We start from the raw sequence: 22,320 nt of genomic DNA, 5'->3' as shown, positions 1-22,320 counted from the left end.
TGAACAGCAATGCAATGGGTATTAGCTCACAGTAGGAATTCTTAACATCTGCTTGCTTCTTCTTTCATTCTACTTTAGGGCTCTAGTGCTGCTTACTCATTAAAATTTTATATCTCTAAAATATGTTTCTGTGTGGGGAGGACACAGTCAAGGCAGACTTAATGCATTCATTAGATAACAAACTTTAAAAAAAATGGTTTTGTTTATAAGCTAGCGCGACTCACTCTGACCATCATCGATCGACCCATCCGCAGCATGAATTAAAAACCTTCATTTCCAACTTACACAAATGATTGATACTTTCTCAATCCAATTGAAAACTCAAAGTGACTACCTTTTACTACCTGCCTCATTCAATTAATCACACACATTCATTCAAGTGCTTTTTTTTCTATTCGTAGCGGTAAAGCGCTAGCTTTGGAGCAAGACATGAACACTTCCACTAACTGTACTGATTTGCATCGTAGTCAAGATTCACATATACTTGATGTAGAGGAAAGTGCTCTTGGACAAAACTGAACTCCTACAGTGACACTGTGCCTTCTGAGATAGCTTTGCTCTCCAGCACCTCAGCCTCCATGGCCCTATGGTTGAGTTTCTGCTTTGTCAAAACAGCAAGAAGTCTAACTTTCTTTCTTTTTTTAAGGAAGATTATGTCTTTGTAAGTGGGCTATTGTCTCCTCAGGCTCACCACCAGCGTCACACACAGACACATACAGAGAGAAAAGCTATAAAAAGCATCTTCTCAAAGCTAAGTCTGTGGGCTTGAACACGGGTTAGATTATCTTTTCTAGTGTGTGACTGTGGGTGTGATCCGTGAACCGTGGCTGATGCGTTGCTGCTGGGTGGCCAAGAATATATAGTTTAATGTGACTCGCAGCGCCGCACTGCTCCGTGTTGAACTGCTCAGCTCTTTTTTGTCCTATTTAGTTCTGCTGAAGTGCTTTTGATTCAAGTTGGTTCTGCTTCGTTCAGGTCTCTCAGTGAAACGTGGCTCTGTTTTCAGCTCTCTGCGGATCATCTGATTCTTTTTTCCTGCAACTGTGTTATACTCCATCAGTCCAGTTGACTTCTGCTCTCATTTCTACTGTAATCTATTTGTCCTCAGAGTGAGGGTAATGAACCATAACACAAAACAACACATGACTTCCAGTCAATGATAATCATGAGGGCAGCAAACAGCAATGGGAATATCCAAACATCACTTCAAATCTATTTCCAGTCTGTTTTTCATAAGCTTCGTGTTATTTACATGAAGTGAGGACAATCTATGCAAGTCATAAAAGGTAAATAAAAGGGCAGGTAAACTGGAGCTGTAACAAATTAGTACTTATTTGTTAACTAGGCTTCTTTTACACTGTCACAACGCATTCATTGTGACCATCATGCTGTTATTACTGTGTACAGGCAGACTGACCTGGTGTCCTCTAATGAAATGTGTCCTTTTTCTCTTTAGAGGACATCGCCTAGATCCATGAGAGGATGTTTTATAACTGCAGAGCTGATTTTTCCCTTTAAGTAGGCACTACTACTCACAGTAGGATATACATGTGTATTTTCCATTTAGAAAAAACACATCAACAACATGGATTTTCCTACATTTCTTTTTTAAACGGGTCCAAATCTTTCCCAATCCGGTGCGTGAATAATAACTCCATGCCTGAGCTGCCACTGACAAGAGTCACAGGAAGAGTAAATGAGTCAGAGGAGTCATATCATATCAAATGTTTTCCAGAGATATGAATTCTATCCGTGGCACTGTTTTTGACACTACTTGAGTGCTTCTCCTTGTATTGCACACAGGCTTTCCTAAATTAATTGTTATGTTTCTCTGCTGCAAACATTAAATTTGCTAAGTGGTATTAGAGAGCAGTTAGCACCAATTGTCCTTGTTTCAATATGTAGTCTGTGTATAGTGCAAACAATCCAGCTTTCAAAATGCTGCTGGGTCTGGTTAGAGCGGCCCAGGTCCAAGCGGATCTTCCGAGCAGAGGATGAACTACCATTGCAGCTGCAGTTCAACATGGCAGAGTGAAAATGAAAAACTCACTGAGAACCAAGAGCTTTCGTTGTCCATCAACAAGCTTCTGGCATAATTCTGGCTGGCTGGATTTGATCACTCGTCTTGGCAGAATTAGTAGAGTTCATTTAAATGGGTTGGTTTCCTGGCACCAACCCAGCTTTTAATAATAGTCCACAAATTGTCAATAGGACTGAGAGCCGGTACAATGTTCTTTGGTTTGAAAGCCTCACCTTTACTCCACCAAACACACCTGTTGTCATTATGGCCAAACTGCCCAGTCTTTGTTTTCTTTCACTATAAAAATCTTCTTCCGCTTATCCAGACCCGGATCGCGGGTGCAGCAGCCTAAGCATGGACGCTCATGGCGATATAAAACTTGCTTCACTGTCGACAGTGACGCTGGTGTGCCAGCAGTTTCCAGGTCATGGCAGGCTTGATTCCTGTTGGTTCCTGGGTTGTTCCTCGACATCCTAACCAATTTTCTCTCATGTTGGGGGGCAGTTTGAGTTTTCTTTGAGACTTTGGAAAAGTAAGATGAATAGCAGATGAATAGAAATTCCTGGAAATCTCAGTTGAGACCTTCCTAGCTTTTGTAAATCTACAACTCTCCTACCTATCTTCACGGAGTTCCTTGGACTTTCCCCATTTTCTGAGTATTGGTCAATGCAATGAGTGCTTTTTGACAACACTCACTTTGGTGGCTTTTTATGTCAGCAAAGAGAAATTACCAGCTGTTGTCAACCATCATTCTTAAAGAGGAGCTTATAGGCGTTCATCTTGTCAAGTTCAAAGACACTGTAGAACAGTTAGCACAATTAAGTATATATAATATATATATTATACTTTTGAGCCTTAGAGAAAATCTAAAATAAATTCTAACTTGTTCACCCAACTCTAGTTTTTTAAAGTCATTAAAGATGTATTCATGTGTAACAGTTCAAAGAAATAATTTCAAGACCAAAACTACCATGACATTCATGCCTATGATGAGTGCATGTTGACTCCAAGTTCTGACAACTGTGTTATAATAAAACAGTCAGAGTATATAATGCAGTTAATGTTAATGCTGATAGATAACAGTAAACCTTTACAATAAAATCGTTTATTTAGATTGCTAATTTCAAAAAGCCTGATCAGTCATTTGACATTCTTGGAATACCATAAAAAATAATTTCTTCCAAGATGAATAAGCCTATCGACTTTGACTGTACATAGTTAAACTTGTAGCAGCAGCCTCAAGGAGAGGTTACAGGCCCCTCTTGTGTCAGTATACACGTACCAGGAAGGTGTCGAGTACTTCCACATTCTTGTAATGTCAGCTGCAGAGCTGCCTGACTGTAGTAATTGTCAGTGTAACAACTTGCCCGAGGGGACCAACGGCTAAGATCAAAAGATTAAAGCTGTGAAAGAACTGTGTGCCTTTTTTGTGCTGACAGTTTAGAAGCACAGTGCAAAGAATGATCTTTGATTTAACCATCAGTGCACAGGTGGAAATTAGGACGAGATGCGGCATCTAAGGCATTCCTGGCTAAAAATCTAGTCATTTATTTTTCTCTATTGGTCGTTGTGTAATACATATTTAAAGCACTTCTGCAGCAGTGTTCAAAGCTAAAGAGCCTATCATGGCTTTTCTTGTACTGAGCAAGCCAAAGGCTCAGACTTCAGTCTATCCTAAATGCACAGTTTCAAACTTTGTCTTCTCTTCCCTTTGTATGATGTCAACCTATATAGAGGTGACATCACCGATTTTGTCATCCTGGGCATTCAGCTCCAGCTTTGACCACAAAAGCTTCATCCACCTGTTGAAGGGTTTTCTTGATGAGGGGCAGACAATCAGAACAAAGTTGTCTTGATGCATGCTTGATGCATGCTAGTGTCAGTCATTGTGCAAATGCCCTTCTTCAGCTGAGACTGAAATAGTCATTTGGATGAGTGACAAAATGTTTCTCCCACTGAAAGATCCAGATGAGCAGAATCAAGCTTTTGGGGCAGAACAAAGTTGGCTGAAATTGAGACGAGTTAAAATGCTTTGTTGTTTCAGGGAATAAACTGAGAGCTAAACTAAGATAAAGAAAGGCTATTTTTGAACTATGAGTTAGATAAAGTAAAAAATATGACTCCCAAGAAACATCCAAAACAAGATAAGATTCTGTCATCTGAGCCACTAACAAAGACAAGCTCCAAAAATGCTGCAGCTGAGCAAACAAATAATTCTCCGTTTTGACAGAATTCAGGAACTATGACTTCACGAACTGAAAACAATCAGAAGAAGCATCTAAAAAGCCCAAATGTTGAAGTTCATGCCTCTGACTGGCTCATAGCTAATGGATCTGGGCTCTTTTACCTGAAACTTATGCATTTCTGTCATAATTACATGAAGTATACCATTAAAAAAAACATAAAATAATCTTCTCACTTAGCAAACCCTCAATTCCACCAACTGCCATTTAGCGCACAAACTTTCGGCTAGCTTTGATAACATGCAACTCGGATCATAACAATCAACACACCATGAAGTAACGAGGCCAGATTATCACTCGTACTATAATTTAACCAAATGCACATGAAGACAAGACAAAGTACAAAGAGACAGTAGAAGAGAGATTTTACCCACAAGGCAGAGCTTCCTCAACAAATGCAAACAGCAGAGCTGATAGGAGCTGACAATGAGCGGCACTTAGCCTCTGGACTGTCATCATAAGCACAGCTTATTACTAATCATCAGAAGAGGATGATAGAAGTACAGACACACACACACAAATGGGTTACATATAAGTGAAACACATTCATTGTCACAGTAATTTCTCAGCCCGCTAGTCATTCAATCATCTCCAGAGGAGCTCCGGAGAGTCTCTGCTAAAGAAATTGTTTTGACATGTAATTCAGTGCAGATTGCAGCCTTTGCTTTACAAATGATTCTCAGAGACAGAGCGGCACTGAAGGCAGAAGCAAAACAGCATATTAACGAAAACAATATGGGAGGATTTATACTTACTGGCTTTAATGCACTTCAAATGCTACATACTGTAAGTAGCAGCAGCAGATGATAAATACAGTCAGGAGGGCATTACCTTAGAGGAAGACTAACTTCTTTTTACATGTCCAGAGAATTCAACGGTCTGAAAACATAGACTGAAAAAGTATCGCAATGAAATACAGTGTATTTTCTTATTGTACTGCGGACTTTGATGTTATAATTTTATGTCTTTCTTGTCTGGATTGTTATTCATTGTCTGACAGTTTGTTAATTTTCTTATTTATTGTTTTTATATCTGGAACTACAAACAATATGGTCATTATTAGGCACTATCTGTTTTAAATAAATACATTTAAATTCCATCCATCTTCTTCCGCTTATCCGGGGCCGGGTCGCGGGGGCAGCAGCCTAAGCAGAGAAGCCCAGACCTCTCTCTCCCCAGCCACCTCCTCCAGCTTGTCCGGGGGAACACCAAGGCGCACCCAGGCCAACCGAAAAATATAATCTCTCCAACGTGTCCTTGGTCTGTCCCAGGGCCTCCTCCCAGTGGGACATGCCCAGAACACCCCACCCAGGAGGTGCCCAGGAGGTATCCTTGTCAGATGCCTGAACCACCTCAACTGGCTCCTTTCGATGTGGAGCAGCAGCTAAACAGATGACTGAACTTCTCACCGTATCTCTAAAGGAGAGGCCAGCCACCCTTCGGAGGAAGCTCATTTCTGCCGCTTGTATCCGTGATCTCGTTCCTTCAGTCACTACCCACAGCTCGTGACCATAGGTGAGTGTAAGGGACGTAGATCAACCGGTAAATTGAGAGCTTCACTTTTATACTCAGCTCTCTCTTCACTACGACGGATCGGTACAGCGTCCGCATCACTGCAGCAGAACTGCAGAACAAGACCCCGAGATATTTAAACTCCTCCACTTGGGGCAGGAACTCGGCCCTGACTCGAAGTGGGCACTCCATTTCATTTTCAAATTCAAATGTGAAAAAATGTAACTAAAACTAGAGTGTTTTCTTTTCTTACAGGATCTTAGCCTGTTATGTCGTTTTCATAAAATCAGTAAAATAAAGAGGAGTAATCTAAGCTTATTAAGCAAAAGTTTTAGCAGCCAGGCCCTTTGACATGCCTGCTGTTCACCCAAGATATGTTTTACTGCTCTGGAAAACTGCCACAGTGACAAGAATCTAATATTCCACTACAACAATTAAGAATTTAACAGTGGAAATATGATGTTCCTGTGCGGAACGTGACACAAAGAATTTGTGTTTTTGAATATTGCACCAAAGGTCTCAAAGGTGTAATATGCAGAACACTACAGTGGACTATGTGGTGTCACAGTGGCATGCAATCACTCTGGATACTAAGCTTTCTTAATTTGTAGGGCACATGGATATTGTAGTGACCGGCATTCACTGCTTCACCATCAAAGTCTTTCACACACTCTCTGCTGGAGAAACTACAAAACCTCTGCCTGCTGTGGGGCCCACATCCCTTCCGACCTCCTGTTTCCCACCAGGAGGTCGGAAGGGATGTGGGAGGAAGCTTGACCCTCGCTGTTCAGCGCTCCCGTTAACCCTTTACTCCAGTGGTCGTTTTCCAACAGTTTCATCCATCACTGGGTTACTGCTTCATTTACTGACATTGACGATAAATGAGAAACTCATTTAGCACCATATTTTTACATTTGCAGTCCCTTGTCCCTTTGGGGGTTGCCACAGCCTAGCATCCTCTACACCAACACCAGCCCTCTGAAAGACCTCCTTCACAGCATCCAAGAATCTTCTCTGGGGTTTTCCTCTTTTCCTCCAGCCTGGCACCTCCATCTTCAACATCTTTCATCCAATATATCCACTATCCCTCCTCTGCACATGTCCAAACCATCTCAGTATTTGTTTTTATATCAGTACAAAGCTGGGTTCACCCATCACTACACTTTTGATTCTAATACAAAGGGATATTTTACAGAGGAGCGTGAAGAGCTGAGAAAAACGCTGCTTGGATAGTTTGCTTTCTAATTTGCCTTACAAGAACAGAAGGTCGGGAACATTATTCCAACATGTTCACATATGCACAGCCTCTGGGCGAGACATTTGGATGTGCATACATCACAAATGCAAATGATGAAATTTCCTTAAAAACATGTTTACAGTTACATAAGTGCGTCAGGTTATTCTACCTTCACTGACCTAACGCTAGCCTTCTACTCAGAGATTAAAAACATTGGAGAAATGCACTTCTTCTCCAAACAAGAAGACAGCAGAGGTCCCAATCTCAGCTTCCTGTCAAACATTTTTTAGAAAGCCATCAAAGCTGCTGCAAAATGGGAACGACTAAGTCAGAAATTCCAGCGTCACCAAAACCTTCACAAGACACAATTACTGCGATGGGCTTGTGCAAACAGGAAAAGCCAGAATGCCTGTGAACCTGCACAGTTAAACATTAACACTTAGACAAAAGAGACACACACACACACGCAGAGGTGGTGGTGGGAGGGGGTTACCGTTCCTCCTCATTTGACTTAGCCTGTTTAGATTAGTGTCACCAGCTAGAGGCCAGACCTAACCCCCCCAGGCCCCTGCTGTCACAGAGGGTAAATACAACTGTGTGTGTGCGCGTGGAGCAGAGCCAACAAGAAACACCAGATTCTTTACCAATTAACATCAACGCGACAGCACCACTGACATTTAAGACCAGGACGCTCCCTGTTCTGTCCTTTAGTTCTCCCTTCTTTCTCTCTCTATGTCTCCGTGTCTTTCTTCCAACTCTGCTATTTGTATTCAAACATTAGCGTTTCTTTCTGCTGCAACGGTTACAGAAATTTTGCATGAAAATCCTAAGTATCAGCTTCTGGGACTGAAAGATTGAACAAATCCACAAGTGCAAAAAAGCTGCAGTTCCTCTACTGGCCACTGAAGGTTGTTTCCAAAAGCAAGTAAATCCCTGTAGACTCCCATGTTAAAATGCTCAGCTTTGCAGCAGAAAAGCAAAAGTCACAATTTAATTGTCAAAAGGTTTGATTGCCGAAGATTTTCTACAAAGCGGCCACAGTTTAAATAGAAAGAATATAGAAAATAACACCCCCACCCCCTCAAAAAATGGCAAGGCACTTCTCCAGAATCAGACTTTTTGTTTAGACTTTAAAAAGTATCACTTGATCATCACACTGATAAAGCTGTAAGGAAACAACAGCTAAATTCCAGGTGGGCCAGCTGATTGCTCAGTTACTTCATATAGTTCCTGTCTAGCCTGTTCCTCTAGTCGTGTAACTCGATGCAAAATTTCAGTCAGCATTACTTCCAATGGACAAAGCCTCTGTTTGGGAGTTTGCTTTTTATAATCTATGATTTTAATCTGCAACTCCAGCAGCTTTTGCTGAAGGAAAATGGGACAGATGTTGTTCTTTTGGTTCGTTGGCCCCAAACTCTTAAGGATGTCTCAACCTTTTCCTCTACATTAGAGCATATGAAAAGAAAATCATAAACGCAACATGTGAGGTTATCTTTACAGAAGAAAGCAGGACTTAGCAAAGACACCTAAATTGTTTTGGGCTTAAGAAACAAGCTATGCATTTATGTGTATGGACAAAATAATTTTATAATGAAGGCTTAATTTGTCTGGGGTTTTTTCCACTGCTCATTTATTCCACTGCTGGCGAGTAATTTTGCTGGATGACCTGGGAATCAGAGCCGACTGGTTTTATATTAATAAGTCACAAGACAAAGTGGCAAAGCAACATTCAAAGACTGCTTTTGGGACTTGGTTATACAATAACTAGTGTTGAGGCTGGCAAAGCACCATGGCCAGCAGCCTAACCACAAACTGGGTGTCATTGCTAGCCTAGGACTCTGAGTGATCAGTTCTCTAAGTTTGTTAGCTTATATAGTGTATTCAGCAGAAATGTTTTCTATCATGGAAACTCATCTGCATGCCTCCTTTTTCAGGTTGTTAACATGAGCAACAAACATAAGTTTGGGCAGCAGACCTGTGGGTGGTTGGAGATTGGGTCACGTGAGGTTATTTAAATTACCATGAAAATGATTTTTTATCCAAAACGTTCAAAAATCCATGTGATATTAAATTTTGTTTTATTCTTCTTTTATTGGGTCAATTTATTGCTCAAAAGCATTTTCTTTGTCTTGATTGTTGGCGGAGAGTTAGTGGGTCGTTAGTGGTAGAGAAATGGAGCAGTGGTTATCAGGAATCGCGCTTGTTGAATTTCAGTATCTCGTGTGTTAATTACAGATGTAATTAAAGGTTTGGGTGAGCAGAAGATTCCAAAGCGAACCACCGCATTCTCAAGTTTGGGAATTCCTGACATACTGTATTTAAAACATACTGGTTTGGTGAAAGCTATCATAATAATTCAGGTGATAAGCGGACGAGCGGAAACAAACAATTAAACTGAAGTTTAATGGAAGACAGAAAGAATAATATTAATTACGATAATAATAAGCACATCCTCTTTAAGTTATATGTTAAAAATCATCTGGTACCTATCACTCTCAAAATTAGGCTCTGTGTTTCGTTCCTTTGCCTCCTCAGTCTGTCTTGTCTTCGTGTATGTTTCTCTCCGGTCCCTGTGTCAGGCCCATGCACCTTAGTCTCGGTGTCAGTGTTTGTACTTCTTGTTTTATTTTGATAGTCTTCTGTTTCATGTGTATTCCCGTCAGTCAGATTAGTGTAAGCTGTGTTCCCACCTGTGGCCTCTTCCCTCGTTATCCTCCTTGTGTATATATTGTCTGCATTTCTCTCTGTTTGCTGTTTTGTTTTCCCTCTAAGGCTACGTTCACACTGCAGGCGAAAGCGCATCAAATCCGATTTTTTGCGACCCATATCCGATCATGGTCTGACAGTGTGAACGGCACAAATCCGATATTTCCAAATCCGATCTGGGTCACTTTCGTATGTGGTACTGAATCCGATACATATCCGATGTTTCAGAAAGCGACTGCTGTGTGAATGGTCATGTCGCATTAAATCCGTCTTCTACGTCACTGACACAAGACAGACGCCAATTATCAGCGCCGGAGAAGACATCGCGAACGCTTCCTGGCCATCCAGTGTAGATGTCAGTGAAACTGTTGGGAAGACAACGTTGGAGAAACGTGAACATTTTATTTGTTCTGTATAATCTGTAGATTCTGACAGAAATCTGCAACTATCCTTTGAAGCACTGCTCCTCTAAAACAGCAATAAGGATAATTATTAGGTTATTTACATTATTATGTAAATAACAAAATAACTTAAAGCAAAAATTGGGAAACGTAAAGTCGGAAGTCTTTATATCAAGGGCCATCAGTCAAACAATACTGTTTGCTTTGGGTCTAAACAGAGCGCGTTGTGTGTGATGTCTCCTTTTGCGCATGCGGGCCGCGTTGAGCGTTCACACTAGAGCGCGTTTGCTGTCGCATTTTATTTTTAGTGGGAACGAGCAGACAAAAAAATCGGATTTGATCAAAAAATCGAATTGAGCATTAAGACCTGCAATGTGAACGTAGCCTTAGTATGTTTTCCTTGTTGTGGCAAAGGTTTTAGTTTCCTATTGTTGTTATTTTGTACTTTAGTTTAATAAAAAAAAACACCTGTTAGTTTATTGTCTGTGTTCTGAGTCCTGCGTTTGGGTCCTACCTTTGTCAGCCACACAACACCTAAGACATGTAAGGCTGTTTGCAAACAATTTGAAGTTCATGATTCTGCAACAAAAAACTTTATGCACAAGTGGAAAACATTCAAGACAGCCGCCAATTTGACCAGGAGGGGACATTCCCAAAAAATCCCGCCGAGGGCTACTTCTCAGAATCTACAGGCCTCAGTTAGCATGTTAACTGTTAAAGTTCATGACAGTAAAAGTAGAGAAAGACTCTACAGGTATGGCTTGTTTGAAAGGGTTACCAGGAGAAACTCTCTGTTCAGCACAGTTTCATCTGAACAAACCAGAAGAATTTCTGAAACAACATCCTTTGGACAGACAAGACCAGTGGAAATGGAAATGTTTGGCGATATCACACAGCATCACATTTATCAAAAAGCAAACATGGCATATCAGCACAAGCGCCTCATACAAGCTCAGCATGGGGATGAAAGGGTGATGATTTGGAGTCACAGAACCTGGGCACTTTTCAGCCACTGAGCTGACCGTGAATTCGTCTGTATATCAAAGTCTTCTACAGTCAAATGTGAGAGTATCTTTCTGACAGATAAAATCTGTCCCCAAACTGGGTCATGCAGGACAATGATCCCAAGCCCAGCTGCACATCTCCAACAGAATGGCTGAAAAAGAACGGAATCAGGCTGTTGCAATGGCCCAGTCAAAGTCCAGACCTCAACCTGATTGGCTGTGCGCAAACAAATACCCGAAAACCTGAATGAACTAAGATATAGAATATAAAGAATAGCAAGCCAAAATTCCTCCACAACAATATGAAAGGCCAATAAATACAGAAAACTATTTTTTCATATTATTGCTGCAAAAACCAGCTCTCCAGGCTCCTGAATCATGGGCTGCACTTAGCTATTCAAACTCTGCTTCTTTATTATAGGTTTAGTTTTAATAAAATAAAACACGATGTGTAATATTTTACATATTTTAGTTCATCTGAGGTTTTTGTAATTAATTTTCTGACTTGATAAGTATTAGGTAATTCTATGTGGATGTTCTCCCTGTGTCTGTGTTCTCTCCAGGTACTCCAGCTTCCTCCTACAATCTAAAGACATGCAGTTAGTGGGGTTAGGTTAATTGGTGATTTTAAATTGGTTGGCGGTCTGTCTCTCTGTTTAGCCCTGCGACAGATTGGTGACGTGTCCTGGATGTAGCCCACCTTTCGCCCTATGCCAACTGGGAAAAGCTCCAGCCTCCCCACGGCCCCAAATTACGTAAGTGGAAGCTGAAGGAAGAATGGATGTTCATCCTGATATGTAAAACCTCAGAAATGACAGAGGGCGTTATTGCTGTTGTTTTTTTACAGTGACTGCATAAACTCTGGTTTGGTAAAACTGTGACACCCTTACTGCTCACACAACACTGCCTTTATATTTTTCTCAGCGTAGGCATGTAATCAGCTAAGTTAAGCTTTGTGCAACTTACACTGTTGTTATAATTTTCATTTAAGAGGCTATAAACCTGCCCGCACAAAGGAGAAAACATATGGTAGAAGTTTATGGGCTAACCTCATTCTTAGCATGAGGTTAAAGAAAAAAAAATAACACTCCTACTACTACCACCCTGTGCACTCCTCATTTCTGGCATTAATTTAAATACAATAAAAACATTGCAACATGGAAAGGAGTTGGTTTGCTTTGCTCTGTTCCAGAAACAGCATCCAAAACACACCACGAAAGAACACAACTTAGCAGCAATAAAGCAGATCATTATGCTCAAGACAAAGCATTTTAAGCTAATGTAGGTTTACTCATGCAAGAATTTCAAGTGATTTCCTTAACTCTTCTCCCATAGGCTGCCTATTAGACGTAACCTTTGTTTCCACTTTCTGAACTGAGCAGTTTCTGTCATATTTCATGTCTGCTTCCAGGACAAACCGACTGGGTGTGCATTAGAAATTAGTGAGGGTTATCTCTGCTTGTACAACTACGAGTACCCTTGCAAAAGCCCAGAAAGAGTTATTTAAACTCGCCTTTAACTGCACAGGGAGGTCCTCAAATGCCGTCTTTATGGGGGAAAGTGTTCAGACTATAGATGATGGATTCAGCATATTTATGTTGTTGTTTCGCCTGGTTACATCATTTAATTGCCTCAAGTAAAAATATATGAAACTAAAATAAAAATAAAGTCATCCTCATAATAGTAAACTTAAAAAAAATCTCTCATCCAGCTGTTAACCCAGTTAAAAAAAATTACAGGGTTATTTTGAAGCAACACCTGGACTGGGAAGTCCAGCTGGACGAAGTTTTGTCTTTCCAAAGCAAACTTGGATTTGATTTTCCGGCTCATTCTGAAGCCCTGATGTGGCCCCGGGTGCAGAAACCAGCAGGGAGCTCAAACACCAGTGTCAGCAAGCCAGTGCTGTAAAAACAACATGTCAACAGCAGTTAATACATACACGTTAAAGATGGCCACAACTTCATGTGACAGGCGTGACTAACCAATCAGCACTTAGGAGGGAATAAAAACGAGCCAATCAGAGTCCCTGTGAGGCCACAATAAGATCGTGCACTCATTCTGCCATGTGATGAAGCTGATGACATGACAGAGAAAACATGACAGGACGAACTGGCACACAGGCATCGTGCCCTGAAAATGGTGATTGTTTGTTATATGCGAGCTCTACTTACTCCAAAAGTAACCTGCTTAAGGCAAAGCAAAGCAAAAATGTTATATTTTCAACAGGAGTAAGGAATCCTGCAGGTGTAATTAGCTACTTAACAAAATGTTTGGTAGGATACTGAAGCCAGACAATAATTCCCTGTTTAATAATACATCTGTTTCCAAATAACCACTTAAATCTGTCTGCGGTATATGAAAATAGTGCATCTTTGCCACTTCTCATATCTACTCCACCTACCATAAGAGTTACAAATCACAAGTAAGTTTACTTAAGTACACAAAAGTTGTGATATTTACTCAAAACACAAGAATGTGCTTCTCATGGCCCCCTGTGACCAAAGCTCTTTGTTTGTTTGGTATACTTTTCAATTTCGTGTAGTTATACAGAATTAGTCCAGATAAAGGATAAGCACTGATGGGAAAATAGGTTTATTTTGCAGAATAATAAAGTTACCATTGTTTAGCAAAGTATAAACCACTTTATTGAGCAATATAATGAACAAAGGTGCAGAAAAGCCAAAATGTAACGTCATCAAAGGAGGACACAGGGGCTCAGGGGGACCAGCACAGGCTCAGAGTGCAAGCTACCAGTTAGCCTTAAAAAGCTGAATGACTTAAAAACAATTCATTTATACAGTTTTTTAATGAAACAAATTCTGAAGATGCCAGTTTTCATTTTATCCTGAAGCCTATCCCAGCTCAGAGTAAAGAGAAGGTTCAGCCTGGACAGGCTTAGCAGTCCCAGCAGTCCCAGAGGACCCAGTCAACCAGGAGGTTAGACCCGAGAACCCGAGGCGGCGGTGCTGAATACTGAACCACTGCGCTGTAAAGGTTTAGGGAACCAATCACAATTTGTTTACAAATCAATTGATCAGTCGACCTGGACACTACAGCAATAACATATTTGATGCCAATTTATTCTAAAGCTGTCACCCAAAAGGTATGTGTCTACATTTCAAGCTGGAGGATTACCAGTGTCAGTGAAGTGTATTTAAAGATCAGGACCAAATTCAATGGCGATCAATATAGTGATCGTTCAACAGACCCACAGCGCCAACCACAGAGACCTGCCACCGTCTGCAAGGCATAAAAAGGTGAAAAGAGAGATAATTTTGGATTAACAATCCAAAACACTGAATTAAAAACATTTCCCAGAACTCTTAGCATCATTTTGTGTGATCGTTAACTACCTGGTAAATGATCTGTCCAACCTTGTGATCCAGTTTCAATGATGTAACTGTGATCATCCTCCTCCTCCTTTAGCCGAGGACAACACTTTCTATTTTCAGAGTAACAAGCAGCATGTCATGACCAGTACGCTGACCTTCAAGTGCAAAATTGAAGGAGGTCAAAGAAGCAGAAACAGCATTTTTCTCATGATTCCTCTTCAAAATTCCCCATCTTCTTTTTCCAGTTACAGTTACAGTTTGGAGCTATATGTAACTTTAAAATTTTTTTAATATACATTGTATATAATATTACATACAGTATCACAACGTTGCTACAAAGTTAAGGCTAACTGGCTAACCACCTCTATGCTGTCCATTACTCTCATAGTTTCCCAGTTTTCCCACAGTTGAAGACCACCTCCTAGTTCCCTGTTTCACAGATAGTCCACAAATTTGCACGACCCTCAAACTATGACATGAAGAATTGATTATGCATCAATTCGGTTTTTTATGTGTGTCCCAGTAGAGCAAGCCAACTGGTGCTTTGCAGCTGATTCAGATGGAGCTCAAGGATTCTGGCCGCCAGCCTGGTCGAGTGCAGTCAACTGGCATCCTTATTACCCTCCATACAAATTCAGGCTGAAAAGAACGATTTTCCACTGAGTAAATAAAACACCAAACACAAGTTAGCAGGATAGTAAAAACTTCTAAGCTTCTAAAGTCGAGCACATCGAGCAGGAAGAAGCAGTGAAGTGCGAGAGGCCAGCACCTCGGCTGCAGCAGACTAGGGTTACACAGAGTCCGAGTCACAACCTCCTAACAAGCTATCTGGACATGATCAGAGACGGATCACGTTACCTGATAATGTTACAGCCGCATGAGAAGCTCTGTGTGGTTCAGGTAAATGTCATCCTGAAGGAGACACGCAGACAGTCTGACACACAAACTCATTTAATTTCAGCTTACTCAACCTTAATGTAAAGCTTTATGGACACTCAACATGACTGCTTCCTGGGCAGACACAGCGCAACACGTCCAGTTTTCCATTTTGATTTGAAGAGGAAAATTACAGGATTATCTTCCTTCACACTCAAGCTTCAGTTACATCAAAAGAGCAAGTAATTGGGCCAAATATTTGCAACCCATTCTTGTGTGTTTATAAATTTGTCTTTATTATTTTATTACTTGTTGAAGTCCCAAGTGAAACAAAAAAAGTGACGCTTAAACAACACTAGTGGTCAAATTCCTGGAATAAAACAACTGAGCACAGAGCTCAGCCGCTGCAGTGAACACAGCGGGCGTCTCCGATTCTTGCATCAGAGGATAGAGCAGAGGCAAATACTACACTGAAATGTAATCCAATACAAATATTGACATTGGCCAAGTATTCAGGAGTGAATATTGGTACTGGACTTAGTTAAACTAAGCATAGCAGCGCAGCTAAAAGGCTAAAATGTCATAATATGGTAAAATATTTGATATCATTGCTTTTATTATTAATAATTATTTAAAAATCGGGATAAAGAGGGCAACATTTTTATTTATAGACATTTTAACATTTTACTGTCCTTACAGAGTCACTGCTGGCAGACATTGGGCTGGGTAATAAGGGCACAAACATTGTCTCGACATTATAAGGCTGATACACAACACATATCTCTGCATTTTCTACACATCACACACTTGTTTTTTATAGACCAAATTCTGAAGGATCAGAAGAAAATACATAAAAATAACTGTCTATGTGGTACAAGTACAAGGATCCCACATTATTGTCATTACACATGTATAAATACAGGCTAATGAAATACAGTTTGCATCTAATTAGAAGTGCAAAGAGCAATAAGTGCAATAAGAGCAGATTATATACAGAAAGGGGTAGTATAAAAGGTGGGAATAGTTATGTACAGATTATGTACAAATAAGTGAAGTATATAGATGTTTATATTGCTATACAAAGAGCAAATATACAGATGTACTACGGAGAGATGTACTGATGTATACATATGTACACAGATGAACTGTATAGCAGTCCATCTGTGTACATAGCGGAGGACATAAAGCCACATACTGCTGTGGACACTCCCAGCAAATGTCAGTCACTCAAAGGAATCACTGTAGGTTTAGGTATACGCTGTATTCTGACCATTTTCACTGTTCATGAGGAGATGAAGCAATAACGTGCTGCAAGATTCAAAGACCAAACAGTTTTTGCATTTTTTTAAATGTTTTATCCAAAACATTAAAAAAAAGAACAATAAACCAAGTTCTAGATAAATTAGTTTGAATCACAGCATTATTGCTATTAAATTATTATTTCTATTAAAATCTTGAGCCACTATAAGTTTCTTAGAGAGGTCTGTGAAAATCTGATATCAACACAGCTCTACTTTCTTCTACTCAAAGATGTAAACAGAAAAGAAAAGAAGACTTATTTAATATAAAATATAAAAATATCCATGCACCAATAGTGCAAATGTTGCTCTGAATACCTTTTCTTTATACTAATATATATTAATAATCAAGACTATAGGACTCTATGCAGTGAACACACCACTAGTGCTTCATTGGAATTTAGTAGGTAAATAGCAGTCAGGTGCTGCCAATCAAGCATCTGATTAACTGATTATCTATAAAAGCAGGATTTCTGGCAGCTCGCTGGTCTGCAGCATTAAAGTGCGCGTGAACACTATGTCACAATCTACCTAGGAGTCGGCATCTCATTAAATGAATCACTTTATTACGTAACTCCTGCTGTCAAAGTGTCCTTAAACTCACCACTCTTTACCTTAAATGTGCACCTCCCCTCTCCTTACTTCCCGATTTATTGCCCTGTAAAGCTCTTCTTCACCTCCTCTCTGCTCTCTTCATCAGCTGCTTTGTTTGATATCATTTCTGACAAGTCTAACTGTGAGATTTGATCACTGACTCGCTCACATGCCCAGACCCATGCATGTGCATGAGTGTTTCAATGCCATAAAAAACCGAGCAGCTTCAGTACAAAACACTTGAACGTATTACCCCTTAAAAAACAAATGTTTACTCCCATTAATCCAGAAAAGTGGACAAAATTGCTCAAGTGCAGTGCCATCTAACAGTCTCAGAACAACTCAACAAGATTTACCTACCAAAATCAAATCATATAAGCTTTTATCTTCAATGGCTTTTCTTGATATCCACTTAAATAACACTGTAAATCAATACGTATGAATATAAGTTTACTGTAATGTTCATTTAACAAACAGCTTTTATTTTTCTACATTTGCACTTGCCTATTAGCCTTCTGTCTTTTCTTTCCCTGCCTCTAGGAAGGCAGGTGAGACAGCACAAAGAGCCACCAGAGCGGGTATGGTTTGCCCCCTCATATGGGGCTATTATTTTTAAACATGTTTGACTTTTTTACTTGCTTTTAAATCTTATTGTGCCCCGTTTATCATCTACCCTTCTTCAAAGGGTAAATGATAAACCCTCGATGCAAACGTTAGCTGCTTTAACCCCCTCAAACAACCCCCCACCTTTTTTTCTTAATCAGATCAAGTTGCATAATGAGCATAAAAATGATATTTCAGGCTGTCATACAAAAGCTAATGGGGGAGTTTTACAGTAACAAAGCAGGACTCAAATAACCACTCTTGTCTTGAAAACAAAGTTATGCAGAAGAGCATCTCTCAATGCACAAAAGCTTGAACCTTGAAGCAGATGGGCAAAGAAGGAGCAGAAGACCACACCAGGTGCCCCTCCTGTCAGCTAGGATCAAAAACCTGAGACTGCAGTTCCCACAGGATCATGAAAACAACAGAAGACTGGAAATATGTTGCCTGGTCCAATGAGTTTGTGCCGCAACATTCAGATGGAAGGGTCAGAATTTGGCATGAACAACATGAAAGCTTCGATACATCCTGCTGTCAGCCGAGCATTGTTTAAACACCCAGCCTATTTCATTATTCTCAGTGGCCATGACCACAGTGTCTCCATTTTTTGTAACGGCGTGATGCTATCATGCCAGTATGGACCCAAATCTTGCACCTTGATCAATTAAGCCAGTTCTCAAGGAAAAAGAGGGGTGAGGGTTGTTATTAGCAAGGTGTGCCTAATAAAGTGTCAAGTGTGAGTGTAAGTCACAATGACTGGAAGGCTCAGGCACAATTCGTGGACATATAGTAAACTGTGGCTGGTTGGTGGACGCAGACATTGGAATTATAGTCATAAGCATCACCTGGTATCACACCTGAGAGGCGGAGGTTCTTTTTGGCAGGTCAGAAATCCTCAAAAAACATAGCCATGCTTGGTTTTTGAAACAATGTCAAACACCCTCAGTGAGTCATTAGTTTTACCTCCTTTCTAGAGCAGCCTCCAGTATCCACACACCGCAGGCTGCACACTTATTGCACTCGAGTAGGGGGATTAAAGATGTGCTGAAGTTCCATAACACTTTGACATGATACATTTGCATATTTTTACACATTACCGAGCACTTCCACCAACACAGTACTCCCTTTTATCAAATGTTAAACCTTTAACTCATCCCTTGCACACTGCGTTGCTGCAGCGAGGATTTGAGAAGGAGCAAAATAACGGCTGAAAAACCAAAGAAAAACCTAATCCTTTCGTTTACCTTCTTTCTGCTCTGCTTATTCCTCCTGGACTACTTTATTTTCTCTTAAATGGGACAACACAGCATGAGCAGCATCTAGCCTCTGCTGTTCTCTAACACCTCTTCACATTCCTCGACAAAGAAAGCCAAAGATCGCCTCGGACAAGCCAGAGTTTCTCCTCTTTCTCTCTCTGACACTTTTCTTTCACTCCTTCACTTCAGCAAGATTAACAGCCTGACTTTGTCTTTTCAGGTTTCTACGCTTTTCCTCTTTTTGCTATTTCGCTTTCATTCCTCTCACCCATATCTCTCCTCTTCTCCTTTGTCTCTCCCTCTAAGCAGCAGTGGAACTACACCATAGCCGTGGACGGCAGCGGCTGTAAAGATGACAGAGCAATCATCTGAACATGGCCGCTCTGGGACTTAGACGAGCAGCTTTGATCACAGAAATGAGTGCTATCATCTGCTTGACCCAGTGTGTGTGCACCCTGCGTAAACCTATCACGACAAGCCGATGAGCACTATTGTCAAAAATAAACTGTTGCAACAATAAATGTTACCAATTTAGGGCTTTTATCAACTGCCACTTCAGCCGAGCTCCTGTGTGCATTTCTTCTGTTTCCGTGTGCTAATGCCACCCAAGTGCCAACCTCAGCAGCGTTAATCAGTTCACTGTCGTCAGCGGCAATGATGCCTTTCAACTCCGTCTCTTTTTAAAATGAGATTTGCAACAGAAAGGAGGCACCGGCCTGATGTATTCACTGGCAGGAGGCTCCTTCAGCTCTCTCATGTCTCTGATGTTTATGCGTGCATGTGTGTGTGTGTGTGTGTGTGTGTGTGTGTGTACTCTGTCTCCAGCCTTAGATGGAACAGATGCTTCAGCGAAGGGGGGCCACACATCAACCTTGATATTCTGCTGTTAGCATATCAGCGTCCCCCCTCTTTCACCCGCCCCCTTTCCATTTTACTCACGCTGTCAGAAATTGATGATCTGCAATTACACAGCATGTGTCGGTGCAACTAAACATCATTTAATAGCTCCGAGCTGACAGTACATGACTGAGCAAGCAAGCGGAGAAACACCCGTGTCACAGTGAAACTACCATGTTGTCTCCAACAGACCATGTTGCATTTTGTTGTTATGTAGAAAAATATATATAATGGGATATACAATGTAGGCAAAATTAAGGGTGACGGGGACGATTTTGGAATTTCTGGCTTGTGTAAACTTTCTTGTTGTAAATTCTAAGAAAAGCTTCAGCCCACTATGTGATATTCTGTAAAGATGAAGAGGTTTAGCATCTATTTGAGCTGGAATTAAGAGCAGATCATACTCCAAGAAAGCACACCAAACCCTTTTTGTGTAAAAAGACCCAAAGCGCTATTTTCGTAACATCTCCCTGTTGGGACCGAACATTTGACTACTTATTTCAGCTTTGCTAGAAACTTACAGCATGTTGCACAGTTTGTGTCATACTTGACCTTTACTTTGACATAATTTTGCTTTTTTTTCTATCATATTTCTGTCCACAGTCATTACGGTATAAAACTGCCTCACTTTCACAGGAAATCACTTACTAGTGGAAATAGGGTACTGTCATGGTACTGTTACGGCCCTCAGTGGGCGAGGTGAGGGTTTTTAAAGTACCCACGTCTGTTAGGTGTGTCATTCATTTGTGCCATGTAGTGACTCAGAATACAGACTTCATCACTACATTCTGTAGAAGATCTGAGTGACTGGGTGTCGGAGGTCACTGATCTGCAAAATGCAAAGTTCGTCTCTACTGCGAAGTTAGTAAGGTGAAAGGACCAATCAAAAATACCTATGTAATACCTTTTTACGGCAGCAGCAACAGCAGCATATTACCTTTATGCGTATGCTAAGTTCCTCAGCCTATGCTTTTCTGTTTGAAGCTAGCCCCGCCCACCCGTGTATGCCACAACAGCTTGCACATTTATTTTTCATTATTTGGTTTCAGAGCTCCGCCTTAACAAAAGAAGTTGTCATTTTGCATGTACAAGGAAGAAAACAAACCATGTATACTTATACTGTCCCATTCAACCTTATGTCCCAATTACTCTTAATAGAAAGGCTGATATGCTCGCAGCACAACCCCAGCAGGATTATCACTGAAGCATTTTTAAGACTTAATACAATATTTGAAATACAGGCTGTGCTGAAGTCTCTCCTGACATAACTGAGTGCCACCATAAGCACTATCTGCGAACCTCGGACCACAAATTCACTTTTAAGTAAAAGAAGACAAAAACATTAGCCGCACTTTAACTCGCACATATTGAACGCTAATTACTCAGGAATTAGACAACTTGTCAAATATTTGGTGCTTTTTTTGTTGCAGCAAAACAACAACTTGTAAAATGTAATTACCGAAATGAAAAAGCTATTTTCACACAAAAATAAGTTGGAGTTTAAATGTATTAGAGATGCGGGGAAACTACTACATTAAAGTCATGTTACTCACGTTGTGCGACCCTCTGACGCGCAGTCCAAACAAATCCTTTAACTGCGTTTCTGGGAGACGCTTGAAGATAAAGTGAGAGGGCACAAACGCGCCATTACGCGTACATACAGCAGTCGTGCGCGCAAGGTGCCCTGACCTGTGTTAACTGTCTGTCTGTGTGTACTCTGCGCTGCACTGTAGCGCCAGCTCCCTCAGCTCTATCACCTGCCATGTGATACGCACGATGCCTTTACGAGCTCCTCGGAACTCCTGAAACTATTTCTCTCTCTTTTAGATCTACATTGAACATTATGATATGTTTCGCAGTGCGCTCATAGTTGAGAATGAAAAGGAACCATCTAATTGTAGTACTTGTATCTTTTCTTCTTGGATCCAGCAAATACCAATGATGATTGTAATACTGTGCAGTACTAGTCAAAGTTGCTGTTGTGTTTTATTCAAATGATAAGCCAAAGATTTTAACGTCTTAAATTAGCCTCATTATCCTACAAGTGATGTCTCCGATATTCATGAACGCAGCGAGGCATCGATCTGTGGTAATCCGGATAACGATTTGGTTTTAAGACTCCAAACTCAAACGTTTGTCCAAAAGGTTCTTCACATTGCCTGAACCTGAAATATGTGCTCTGCATTTAAGGGAAAAGAGGGGGAGTGATACCACTACTACTAATAATAGTAATAATAATGAGAATAATAGTAATAATAGTAATAGTAATAATACGAGATTTCAAGATTCATAGAGTCATACAAGTACAACACACAGGGAAATGCTTCCTGAACTGCTCCTT

The 22,320-nt window shown here is 40.6% G+C and overlaps 1 protein-coding gene across 5 annotated transcripts in view; it reads right to left on the bottom strand.

The window, feature by feature from the left end:
• Window positions 1–21,701, bottom strand: part of ppfibp2b (PPFIA binding protein 2b) — a 94,702-nt gene extending 73,001 nt beyond the window's left edge. For all 5 annotated transcript variants that reach the window (XM_085464746.1, XM_085464748.1, XM_085464747.1 and 2 more), the window contains exon 1: window positions 21,533–21,701. The gene's annotated coding sequence lies outside the window, so the exon portion shown is untranslated. The remainder of the gene's footprint in view (window positions 1–21,532) is intronic.
• Between the last annotated feature and the right edge of the window lie 619 nt (window positions 21,702–22,320).

Source organism: Copadichromis virginalis, linkage group LG7 (genome assembly GCF_057382275.1).
Source record: "Copadichromis virginalis isolate Kocher_CV1m ecotype Utaka linkage group LG7, C_Virginalis_male_GT1.1, whole genome shotgun sequence".
NCBI lineage: Eukaryota > Metazoa > Chordata > Actinopteri > Cichliformes > Cichlidae > Copadichromis > Copadichromis virginalis.
Note: the sequence above shows the minus strand (reverse complement) of the source record. Positions and strands in the feature narration are given on the sequence as shown.